Source organism: Cryptomeria japonica, chromosome 2 (assembly GCF_030272615.1).
Source record: "Cryptomeria japonica chromosome 2, Sugi_1.0, whole genome shotgun sequence".
NCBI lineage: Eukaryota > Viridiplantae > Streptophyta > Pinopsida > Cupressales > Cupressaceae > Cryptomeria > Cryptomeria japonica.
The window spans coordinates 269,190,520-269,202,617 of NC_081406.1; positions in this window are offsets into that span (position 1 = coordinate 269,190,520).

Consider the following 12,098-nt stretch of genomic DNA (forward strand, 5'->3'; position numbering starts at 1 on the left):
CATCCTTCATCTTTGCACAAGAGTTTACCTCTTGGACAATAGCATGCTCCCTTGGATAATAGCATTATCCAATGATGTTGTCCCTTGAGGTTATCCCTAATTCTTACTTAGCATCTAATTCTTTCTTAGCATCCTCTCAAGCCATCTCAAGGTGACATTTGTCAACTTAGGATTGGATTGAATCCCCCTCGTGGATTGATAACTTCAATCCCAGCCCTTGTTGAGATTGCTCAATCTTGGCCATCCATTTCTCTATTTTCTCTATAAAAAGAGCCCAATTCTTCAATCTTAGGATCCATCATCTTGTGCATCAAACTTATAGTCATTTTGCAGGTTATCAAGGAGCTCAATTTGACATCTTCAAGCACTTAGATCATCTTAGTTGCATGCTAGTTTAGTTTTCATCATGTTGATAGTATCATGCTAATCCCATTTTCATGCTAGCTTAATTCATAACCATTGTATATCAATTTTATTGCAATCTCCATGTTAGTTTAACTAGAACACCTAAGCTTTCAATTTGGAATCAATCTTAATCTCATATCTTGCATTCCATCTTGCAGTTCATCTTTTCATATTATTTGATCATCTAGCTAGGATCTTAGTTGCATTCATTTTGATCTTGGCATATTCTTCAATCTTGTTCTTTGGGTTGACATCTAAAATATCAAGCTCTCTTCCAAGTGAGAGCCACCTTGAATCTTGAAGATCCTTAGAGATAGAGGAACATGAGACATGCTTGGGGTTCTTGATTTTTAAGCTAACTTAGTTTAGTTTCTATTTTGATTTCTAACTTTAACATAATATTTCATGTGTGTGTTTGATGTTGTTTGATTCTCTTTTTCAGATTCCACACTTTCTAGCACATAGTTATAATTGTATATACAAAGGGGTGGCTCAAAAATGGCTCACTGTTGGACTACTCACTACGGATATACAAAGAGATGGCTAACTGTCAAAATTCTCACTGCAACTGAAAAGGTTGAACTAAGAAGGTTTGCATCTCCAAATACATGGGATGAATTCCAAGTTTAAACTCAAATTATAAATCACAAACTCTACAATAGATCCAATTAGAGATCTCTATATAACTCTCCTACAATAGGTCCGGTAAAGGAATATTGCACTACTACAACACTGTCTTCCTTTGTTGTCTGCAATTTAAACTTCGCACACACTACTATCCTCACTACCAAATTTCTTTCACATATCTCACACACACATTCACTCTCTCAATCTATACTTCTATTTCTCTCTTGCATTTACTACTACATATGTATATGTATATATACCGGAGGGCACAAATACAAAATAGTGTGTCGGCCAAGCCCAACACGTTATCAATATGCTTATGTTGGCCTCCGCAAGACTTCTACACGCTTCCTTTACATACTTTGATTACCAATGCATACATTGAGATTATTGAAAAGGGATATGGTCATCTAGACCCAAGAATATTGACCCATAATCATAAGATCAATCCCAATATCTCAAAATGTAGGCTCTATGCATACCAAGAAAACTGCAACATGAAACTCAAAGAGATACTTCTGATAATTACCAAAACTGATAACATTGGGACACATAACTGATAATGGGATCAATGAGAACTCAATGAGACCTATAAAGTCATCATCCAAGGTTGTCCATGTTGCATCTAGTAACTTCTAACCAAAACCGTAATATCTAAACTGCACATCCATAATGACTACATACAATCCTTGCATACAACAACAACCATAACATCCAGACTAATGTTCAGACCTCATACACTGTCTGGTCCAAACTAGATGGTTGGTTTAACATCAATGACAATATTATTCACACAAGTCTAACAATCTCACCCTTTGTTATTGATGGCAAAACATATTCAAAACATAACTGCGCAACTCCCCCTTACTTGTGTAATTCTAAAAATCAACATTCCTTGAAATCATATTCCTTTCTCCCCCTTTTGACATCAAGGAATATTTATGCCAAAAGAAAGAAAGAAAGAACAAATATATATAACAAAAAATGTCAAAACTTTAAATATCACACCAAAACTTTCAGCTGCTCTTCTTTGGAAATATAAACTTGTATTTTTCTTTCAGATCCAGAAGAAGAACTTCCCAAGAATGTATACCCAGTTTGATAGCCATTGAAAGACTTCTACACTCAACCAGTAGATCAATTGAATTTGAAAAACTATCTGGAGCCGTTGGATTTTTCTCATACTCGATTGCATTATCAAGCATCTTTAGCCAAGCATATAGGTGACATGACTTCAACCAACACAGACCTTCCTCAAGCGGTTAAGCTTTCCAAGCAAGGAACCAAAGCTTTGATACCAATTGTTGATTAGGTTGAAAGCACCAAAATACTAAGAGGGGGGGGATCAGTATTCCCATAGATTAAAGAAAAAATTTCACCAATCATAACTGCTCACAAAAATATCAAACAAACTTGACTAAAATAAAGCAGCTAATGCAGAATAAACATGAAAAACATAACCTCAAGATGAACACCGTCTTTTATACGTGGAAAACCCAAATGGGAAAAACCATAGAGAGTGTTAATTCTCAGGAGAATATAACTAGTTAAAATTGTGTTTACAAAGGGGTGTCTCACTACAAGATTACAAAAACAACTCACTATCGGGCTACTCACTACAGATATACAAAGAGATGGCTAACTACCAAAATGCTCACTACAACTAAAAAGGTTGAACTGAGAAGGTTTGCGTCTCCAAATGTATGGGATCAGTTCCAAGTTTAAGCTCAAATTATAAATCACAAACTCTACAGCAAATCTAGTTAGAGATCTCTATACAACTGTCCTATAGCAGGTCTGGTAAAGGACTACTACACTACTGCAACACTTTATGCCTTTATTGTTTGCAATTCACACTTCACACACACTACTATCCTTGCTGCCAACTTTTTTTCGCTTATCACACACACACCTTCACTCACTCAGTCTATACTTCTATTTCTCTCTTGCATTTGCTACTACATATGTATATGTATATATACCGGAGGGCACAAATACAAAATAGTGTGTCCGCCAAGCCCAACACGTTATCAATTTTCTTATGTCGGCCTTTGCAAGACTTCTACATGCTTCCTTTACATACTCTGATTACCAATACATACACCGAGATTACCGAAAATGGATAGGGTCATCTAGACCCAAGAATACTAACCCATAATCATAAGATCAAGCCCAATATCTCAAAATGTAGGCTCCACGCTTACCAAGAAAACCACAACACAAAACTCGAAGAGATACCTTTGATAATTACCAAAATTGTTGACATCGGGACACATAACTGATACTGGGATCAATGAGAACTCAATGAAACCTCTAAATTCATCATCCAGGGTTGTCCATGTGGCATAGTAACTTCTGACCAAAACCTCAACATCTGAACTACACATCCATAGTGACTACATAATAACTTCTGACCAAAACCGCAACATCTAAACTACACATCCATACTGACTGCATACAACAACAACCATAACATCCAAACTAATGTCTGAACCTTATACACTGTTTGGTCTAAATCAGATGGCTGGTTTGACATCAATGACAATGTTATTCACACAAGTCTTACATTATGAACTCTCTCCTCTTCTCCCTCTCCCCTCACCTCTTTATCTCCTCCTTCCCAGAAGTCTCTCACTCCCTCCATGTCTATCTCTTCATCCATCCCCTCTTACTCCTCTCTTTCCTCTTCTATCTCTCTTCTTCTCCCTCCCTCCCCTCTCTAGGTCTCTCTCTTCCTTTCTTCCCCTCTCCCTCTATATCTCCCTCCCCCTCTCTTTGTTATTATATGTTTCTCTCTTATTCTCTTTCTCCATTGTCTAGCTCATCACTTCTCCATCCCACCCTCTCTTACCTCTCTAGGTTTCTCCCTCCCTTCCTCTCTACCTATCTACCTCTACTTTTAGGTCTCATTACCCACCTCTCTCTATCCCCCTCTATCTTTCTCACTCCTCTCTTTCTATCTAGGTCTCATACCTCTCGTTACCCCTCTAGGTCTCTCACATATCTATATGTCCCTTCTAAATTTCTCCCCCTCTCTCTCTATCTCTCTCTTCCTCCCCTCTTAACCCTATCCCTTTATGAACTCCCTCCTTCTCTTCTATGTCTCCCCTAACATCTTTATCTCCTCCTTCCATAGATCTCTCACTCCCTCCATGTTTACCTCTCCATCCATCCCCTCTTACTCCTCTCTTTATTCTTTTGTCTCTCCTCTTCTCCCTCCTTCCCCTCTCTAAATATATCCCTCTCTTTCTTCCCCTCTCCCTCTCTATCTCCCCATCCATACATAACCCCATATCTATCTCCCCCCCCCACTCTATTATTCTCTCATCTTCTCGTATTATTTGTCTCTATATTCTCTATGTCATCCCCTCTTTATATCTCCCCCTCTCTTCTTCTCCACCTATCTACCTATGAACCTATGTATCATTACCCACCTCTCTCTACCCCCCTCTATCTATCTCCCCCCTCTCTCTCACCATCTAGATCTCTCATCTCTCTTTCTCCCTCTAGTTCTTTCACCTATCTATTTACCCCATATCTAGTTCTCTCCATATCTCTCCACCTCTATCTCCCTAGCCCTCTTTACCATATCTATGTTTGGAATCTCTCCTTCTCTTCTCTCTATCCCCTCACCTCTCTATCTCCTCCTTCCCTAGGTATTTCACTCCCTCCATGTCTACCTCTCCCTCCATCCCATATTTTTCCTTTCTCTTTGTTCTTTTATCTCTCCTCTTATACATCCATCGTGTTTCTAGGTCTATCCCTCCCTTTCTTTCTGACGTAGGGGCATTAGGAGCCTCATCTTAAGCATTATTGTCACCTTTTGGTTTCTAGGTTGTTTAGGTGTTTTTGAGTCTAATAAGGTCCTTTGAGGCCATTTGGGATCATGTTGATCCATTTTGGAAAGTTATAGGTCAATTGGTTTTAAAAGATGTAAAAGTTGCACAATGTTGTCACATTGAAAAAATAAATAAAAAATTATCAAGTAAATTTTGTAAAAGTTGTCAAACTAATGTACTTGTTAAGAATAATGATTGGTGTGTCGGTTGAGGAAATTTATATGAATGGAAATTTATTTAAATGCCACCCAAACTTGAATTTTGGGGTTGGAGCAAGTGTTGAAGGAGAGAATTGTGATTGGAGCATTCTAAATTCTATTTTTTCTCATGTTGTGGGTTGTTCTTTGGTTATGTATACATTGTAATTTGCATTTAATGATATGTACTTTATTAGATTTGTTAGAGGATTAAGTTATCTTCTATTTGCATTTGGTTTCATTCATTTTCATCAACTTTATAGTGAGATGTTGCATTTGGTTTGTACGGATTGTACTTCAAATTTAATGATTAGAAAAATGGTTGGAGAAGTTAGTTATATGAATCTACTTTCATTTACAATTGGTCTCAACAAATTTCATGATGTTTTGTGAAAGTTATTGCATTTTAGTATAGATAGGTCAAAAAAATTATATTTTCTTTGTGTTAATAGTCTACAAAACCCTTTGGTACAGTTGTGTATGGTACAATATGGAACTAAAACCAATGGGAAAAGATGAAGGCATAAGTCTAGTTTAATATGTTATTGTTTTGGTTCAATTTCATTAAGATCTGAATAAGTTATGGCCATTTTGGTGACTGTTGTTCGGAACCCTACCTAGGGTTTTCAGTTTGAGAAAAAAATTCATTTCTTCAAATTCGCATGATGGCAAATCATGAAATTTTGTGGAGAAGTCCATCTTGGCTTATTGTAACATACCTCAAAGTTTCAAACTGTTTCATAAAGTTTTGATCGAGTTTTAATGATTGTCCTAAGAGGACAATATGACAGTTTTAGGAGAAGTAGGTGTTAGGAGATATCAAAGTGTATTTGGGGTTGGGAAAAAATGGGATTCACTCAAGGAGTATGTGAGAATCCTTCCAATTCAAATTTTGGGTGATTGAAACAAGTTTTAATTGAAGTATCTTAAATCATTGAAAGTATTGTCTTCCCTAGTTTGAAAAGAGTAAGAAATTCAATGATAGTATATTGTTGCACCATTGTAAGTCACCATAAGGAGACTTTATCAGATTTTATGCCCTATAATAGGCCTGTACATGTCACCTAAAGTGCCCAATATAAATGTGTTCAAATTTTTTGAGGTAAGCCCAAACCCGGTGATCTAGGAAGAATACATAGGCTGCACCTATGTTGGAATTGTTGAAACACTCTATCAAGTTTGTGTTCAAACCAATGTGAAAGTCCTTTTCTCTACATCAAATTGGTGAAATGGCCTATAAGGATATTTTCCACAAAAGGAGACAACAAAGGATGGTTCCTTTGAAAAGAGAAGATGAAACCAAGGAAGAAGAGATATTCATTGACATGGACATGAAGGGAAATCATGAGTGTTTTCAAGCAAGTGTAGAAATCATGGAAGTACAATGTTCTCAAGTAGACACAAATGCCAAGGTCCACTAGCAAGAGGTACATTCAAGGAACCAACAAGTTGTTTATGACTAGACACTTGATTAGAAGATGGGTATAGTTGAGATAAAGGAAGAAGAGGTAAATTGTCCCCATGGTTTTTATCTAATTCATGTTGATAATATTTGTAGACACCTAAAATTGTCCAGTTTAATTAAATAAATATCTTTATTTATTTAATTATCTTAGCTTAATTCTTCTATTAATTAAATAAATCTTTATTTATTTAATTAATTCATTTATCCTCTTCTAGCCTTATTTCTCATTTAAATAAATACATTTATTTATTTAAATTATCCTTTTTCCTAAATTAAAGAAATATTTTATTTATTTAATTAATCCCACTTCTTCTATTAATTAAATAAATCTTTATTTATTTAATTAATTCATTAACCTTTTCTACCTATGACACATGTCATTCATCTCTTAATTCATACACTACCTACCCCTTTCATTATTTTATTATTTCTTTTACCTACCCTCTAATCATAGCTGACCTCCTTTTACACCTCTCAATCTTATCCCTCCATTTCATATAGTGTCTTCTATATAAGGAGATGGTTCCTTCATTATCAAACCCTAATCAAGGATTCTAATCAATCATCCTAATGATGCATCCTAACTACTTGATTAATTGACTACACTACGATCCTACTTGCAACCACATTTCGTTCTTTGTTGAGCTCTTGTGCATATAAAATCTGAGAGCAAATATATCAAACAAGATCAATGGAGATAGGAAAAATGGAGATTCAAACCCTATTGGACATGTGATGGTATAATCTTTGTGATTTCATTTGATTTGCATTGTCTTAGGTAATCTTCATATGTTATGGTGGATCTTTGTTGTTGTTAGGCTAGGGTTTTGTGGTTGAATTCATTTAGCCTTTCAATATTGTTATTATTGTATCCATTTTCACCATATACATTTTGGCACACTCGGTGGGACTCTTGTCCCTTATTGCATTTAACATCTTGTTGCAGATTTTGTATTTTGAAGTTGCAGATTCGACGTTTTTGGCAGCATTTTGATATTTTCGTGTCTGTGCACTTTTGGATCGCATTTTTTATTTTCTGGCATGTCTGCGGAATCTGGAGACGCGTCTATGTTATTGGCAATATTTTATTTTGCAGGTTCTAGGAAAGCGCATTTGTGTTTTAAAGTCGCGTCTATGATGTTTTTATCCGCGTCTGTGTTCAGAAGGCGCGTCTGCATTCTGTAGTCGCGTCTGTGCTTCACAGAACCACGTCTGTGTCACCCAGTCGCGTTTGTGTTGAGGGTAACCGCGTCTATGTTCACCAGTTCAAGTTTTGGGTTTTTATTGATTCAGTTTTCGGATTTTGCATTTAGGGTTTCAAATCTGGTTTATTTTGATCTAACATTTTTAGATCTAGCTAACAAAATTGGTGCAACTTGTCTTGAAGGCTAAATCGTTTGGTTGAAGGCCCCTATTTTCACAAAGTCTTTCAGGTTTAAAATTTATCTAACTTGTGTGCTTGCAGGAAGGGGTGATTATTTCAAACAATCCAAACTACTAACAACTCTTTGTTGTAGGACCTTGGCAAGGGTTTTTAGATTTTTATTATGTGCCTTGTTTTCATAGACTAGCAAACACTTCAATTGGTGCACTAAAATTGAATCATTGTCTTTTGTGTCTTGAGCAATAGGCTCTTTTTGTTTAATCTTTAGAGGGCCTGTCTTCTCGTGTGGTCATTAGGACTACTAGTGAGAAGAGAACGACCCAAGTGGTAGCGAGGAAAACCCACCTCTTCTGAACCACTATAAACAAATGTATTTATGGTGAAAACTATGGATAACGTGTGCTGATTAGTTCATACTGACACTATGTCTCCCCATAAACCCGTTTGATCAAATTTATTTGATCAGTTGTAGGGCGTAACCCCTACCGACTGGGAGCCTTCTATATTTACAGAGCTGAAAGTGTCGCATGTATGGCCACACGAGCGGATGCCCTTACTAGCACCTTTTTGTTTTAGAAGCCCAAATCCTTCTAGTTGTTGGGGCAGGAGGTCGGACCTCTGGTAGCGGCCCACACACATACAGTTCTTAGTAGAGATACAAAGTTCACCACGGGGAGTTTTCGTGGGGACTGATGCTTGGCTGACCCGAGAAGTGAGTGCCGAGGGTGGAGCTAGTGAGGTCAAGCATCTAAGTATCTGCTCTGAATAGCGTAGCCTCGGGGGTAAAACCCCATGTGGGATCAACAACTATTGTCTTGGCTAGCCATAAGAATTGTGCTTGACTTATGTTAAACATTCAAAACATTTAAGACCAAACAGCAAAACATTGTGTCTTTTGTGTCTTCAAGTGTATGCAAAACATTTTTACATCAAACAACACACATTTTCTTGGAGTCATTTTGAGTCTAGACACTTGTAAACATTGATTCCTCATCAACATTGTGTCCTCTTGTCATGAAAAACAGTCAAACAGTCAGATTTGGTCACAACAAAACAACTTCACAAATTGGAAAAATTGCACAAAATTTGCAGAAACGTGTCTGTGTCAGGCATAATAGCGTCTGTGTTGTTTAGCCGCATCTGTGAAGGGCAGAATTGCGTCTGTGTTCCAACGATAAACATTACACTTTGCAAAAAAAAAATCTCAGAAACACGTCTGTGTTAAATAGAGAAGCGTCTGTGTCGGGAAACCGTGTCTGTGAAGTATACAGGCGCGTCTGTGTCCAGAATTTAAAAAACTATTACAGTCCAGCAAACAAACACAATCAGTTTCGAAATTCTTGAGCTTCCTAGGTCATTTCTCCAAGGTTTCATTTAGCATTCAACCTGTCTTTGGGTCTCACAAAATCCATCATTGCTTTACACCTTACATACAACAACATTTTGCTAAGTGGTCCCTCATCAAGGTCTATCACCTTTGGGTCTCATTTGGTCTTACTTAGAGTCAAGGTCAACTTACCTCATCAAGAGAAACTATCCTCTCTTTGGAAGTCACACCTACTCTACTACATACATACTTGGTCTTACACTTTGGACATTGCAAGTAAACTTCAGATTCATTTACATTCCATCCAACCCTTGGTCTTCCATACTTTTTCAATTTTCATCTAGTCTCACATATCTCGGTCAATACCTAGTTCATGATTGAAACCCGTCTTCAAAAATCTAGGAGAGAAACTAAAGAGGCTCAAGAGTCCGCAAACATGAGTTCTTATGAGTATGACAATGATATCTTTTTCAATTCTGATCATGCTACATTACCTAACATGGATGCCTATAGAAACATTCCAAATGTTGAGAACATGGACACTATAAGCAACAATGCTACACACAATGACAATGTGGACAACTTTTCAGTACATTCAGCAGATGTAGAAGAATCCATTATGAATCCCCATTTCAATCGATTGGTTGAGGAAATAATGAGGAAGGATAGACAATACTTCTTACAAATGATGGCACAAAGTGGAACCAAGATACCTCATGATTTTGACATGTCTCAAATAATGGAAAATCGACCTTTGCAACAACCTCACTCCAACATGGATCAAAGAAGACCTAATAGTGGAAGACCACATATGATACCTGAATCACCATCAGCTTTGCTTCAAAAACTAGAGGTCCCACATACACATGGTCAAGCATATGATACTCACCTTCGTAGACCATTATGGAAGTCTTATGCAGACAGATATGCTCAACCACATACTAATGCTAAGGATCAACCACCAAAGTAATTGGATATTCAAAGGCATGCTCAAAATTTGGACAAAAGGAAACCTCATGTCAAATTTGGGGGCAACACATTAGAACATGAAATGCCTGTAGAATATGGTATACATGCACAAAATAGATATGGTGTTCCTCAACATGAATCTATACCAAGTGGTCCATATACACAGCATCACTATAGACCTCCTCCATATGAACATGTGTATGATCAATATCATCCATATATGCAACATGCTCCTCCTCCAATTGGTGCCTCAAGCATGGGGTATGGTCCAAGAAGTCGATCTCCACCTAAGAGAAATTTGGAACAACAAATTAGGGACTTACAAAAGAAAATGGAGGACATAAATACACCGAAGCCAACATACACAATGAGAGACATATGTCCTTATCCATTTGACAAGAGCATTCCAATGCCTCCATTTCCTACACACTTTGTGACGCCTAAATTTGATAAGTATAGAGGAAAAGGGGATCCTAAGGCACACATAAGACAGTTTTTCACAACTTGCATTGAGGTAGTAGCAGAAGAGACATATTTGATGAGATTATTCCCGCAGAGCTTAGGTGATCAAGCTATGGAATGGTTCTCCCAACTTCCACCTGGAATTAAGTCATGGGGTGACTTAGCAGAGGCATTTATCCAACATTTCTCCTACAACATAGAGACAGACATATCAGTCACTACTTTGTGCAACACCAAGCAAAAAGAGGGAGAATCTTTTGCATCATTCTTACAAAGATGGAGAAATCTAGCCAGCAAATGCTCTTGTGAAATTCCACAAAAACAAATGGTAGAAATGTTCACCCAGAATGTTAACAAAGACATTGGCTATGATATAAGAAAAGCTGGTTTGTCCACCTTCAAGGACGTCATTGAAAAAGGCTTAGCAACAAAGAAGGTCCTAATTGAACAAGGAGTCATTAAGATATTCAAGGAAAACAAAGATGACTTTAAAGGAAAAGACAAGCCAAGATTTTGAAATAAAAACAAGAACACAGTCAATGATGGTGTTGTTGATGCCAACACAGTGCGACCCAAATTCATTTTTTTTGGATCAAATCAGGTGAATACTCAAACAACTTCCAGATCACGAAGGAAATACACCCCATTGGGAGAACCACTTGAGTCAGTCTTCAAGAAGCTAGTGGCAAACAAAGTAATCACAGTTCCAGATTTTCCTCCATATGAACCAAAGGTTAAACCAAATTGGTGGAATGATGATGAATATTGTGAATTTCATAAGAGCAAGGGACATAAAACAGGAAATTGTCATCGACTGAAGAACATCATACAAGATCTCATTGATAGAGGTGACATTGAGATTGAGGGACATTCGTCTAATCAAGAACATGAGATGTTTAAAGAACCATTCCCAAAACATGACAAAGGAAAAGCTAAAGCCACAGAGGATCAAACCAACTATACCAGAGCATCCTATAACTATGATTCAACTATCAATCACATCTCGATGGATAATTACGTCTCTACTATTATCATCAAGGACAAAGCATCTGAGAATTCTACCCAGAGACCCTAGATTGTCCTAAAAGGTGTTGGATCTTCTTCTGAACCTACCTCTGAATGTCATGTTACAACCCGCAGAGGTAAAATCACTCTGCAAGGTGCTCCAACTAAAAACACCGCTTCTTCATCAACCAAACCTGAGTATGACCTTGTAGAATAGTTAGGGAAGACACTCGCACTCATTTCAATCCTTGAGCTATTAGGCATATCTCCCGCACATAAAGCCATTCTTGACAAAATCTTGAGAGATACTGTTGTTCCTACTGATCTGAATGTGGACTAGTTTCAAGCCATGGTGGGATACCTTTCCATTCCACACTCCCTTACTTTCATAGAAGCCGATGACGCCTCCATAAGTCAG